This window comes from Aplysia californica, unplaced genomic scaffold (assembly GCF_000002075.1).
Source record: "Aplysia californica isolate F4 #8 unplaced genomic scaffold, AplCal3.0 scaffold00225, whole genome shotgun sequence".
In the NCBI taxonomy this organism is placed as follows: domain Eukaryota; kingdom Metazoa; phylum Mollusca; class Gastropoda; order Aplysiida; family Aplysiidae; genus Aplysia; species Aplysia californica.
Window position 1 is genome coordinate 1,069,435 of NW_004797495.1, and position 1,923 is coordinate 1,071,357.

The following is a 1,923-nucleotide window of genomic DNA, read 5'->3' on the forward strand; positions in this document are numbered from 1 at the left end:
CCCCCCTTAAGGGGACGATGTAGGTAGTTGGAGGAGGAAAAAACTGAACCATCTTTTTTATACTTTCCACTGTGGTTTAAATTCTCCTGGTATTAATTGTTACATATTTTGTTTGTTTGTTTTGTTGTTTTGTTTTTGTTATAGCTTGGCGCACTTTTATAAACACTGGCTATCACTGGCTATTGAGAGGTGCTTGTCTTGCTTTAATTTGCTTCTTTGTCTAATCGATTAGGAAAAAAAAGTATTTTTATTGAGGTGTGTGTGTCGGTTTGTGGGGGTGGGGGGGGTCTCATTACTAGGTTATTGATGCATGGGTTTACTGTATTTAAAATTTCTTAATTAATCTCAGTCAGATAGCACACAACTTACAACTTGCATCTTGGCTTAGTAATAATATGTAGTAGTATCATTATGTTTCTCATAGTACTTTGGTGTTCCTGCAAGCACGGGGCTACTGTGCTAACCTTGGTTTTCCTACTTTGGCCTGCTCCAAGGCAGACACAATGTTCCCTCATTTTTTCTCCGAAACATTAACTCTCTGTCTGTCTTCATGATGTTTGACATTGGTTTGAACTTATCGTTGGCAAGCTGTTAAAATGTGCAAAGCCAAAAATAGAACATTTTACAGGAAAGAGTTAAGAAAAAAAGGAAAACATATTATTCTTTTTACAAAGTAAGTATCTACATGTGTATATTATAGTCTGTATTTTTCTTGCTTTTTTCAGACTTATAATCTGAATTCAACGAAATATTTCTGGAGCACATGCGACAGATATTTCAAATGAAGAAACTAAAGAAAAAAATACCTCCCCCCCCCCCAAAAAAAAAAAAAAAAAAATTATTTTACAGAAATCCAAATTTTAGGCTATGTACATCAGCTGACCGATGTTATGCTCCCATATCAGTTGATTGGCAGTGGTGTCTTACTTTTATAACTGAGTCTTTCCGTCGTCATCACAGAATGTTCTTTTTTTTCCAAAAACTTAAAAAAAATGAATTTCCTGTTGTGCAGTGAACAACACATAAGTTGTAGATCTGAGTTTCCCCCCACACTTACTCTGCAACATGCCTCCCTCAGCCTCCCTGTGGGGTAACAGTGACCAAAATGTGCAGCAGGGAAACTGTCAGAGCCGCGCACTCTTGAGAAAAAAACTGTCAAAGCCGCGCACTATCAGAGCCCCGCACTTTTCAGAGCAAAAAAAGATCAAAGCCGCACACTATCAGAGCCGCGCACTTTTTGACGATATCGGCACTATTAGATTGCCGATTCCATCCAACGGTTACAATCCCCTTGGCAAAAGTACTCTTTACAGCCTCCATCCAAATATATATTCTCTTTCTTCAGAAGTTAAGCGACTTCCAGACCATTTCTAAGTTGAAATTAAAAACACAAACCAAACACAAAGGCATTTCCGCAAGAAAAAAAAGGAAGAATGTGTTACTAGCAAAAGTACACAGATAGATTGGTCTCACAACTTCAATTTCTATCCTGAAGGAGCAAGAAAATGCTGCACCAACGCTTTAAAGATCATCCCTGTCCTGTAGATATGATTTTATACCTGAAAAGTCTATTCATTCAATACAAAATTTAAAGAATATCTAGTCCCAAGCCCAGTAAAACGCTGATGGTACCTACATTGTTGGATGGTACTATTTTGGTCTTCGGCAATCAAGGGCTATCTAAATGTATCGATATCGTTAAAAAGTGCGCGGCCCTAATTGTGCGCGGATTTGATAGTTTTTTTTCCCGAAAGTGGGCGGTTCTGATGTTCTCCCGTACAGGAAGCCCCATTTGAAATTGTTTCTGATGAAACTCCATCTGTCTGGTCACTCGAAAATAGTTGGAAACTTTGTTCGGAGCAAATTTTTGAGAAAAGTTTCTAACATAAAAAGTATATTATAAATATACAGGTATATATACCC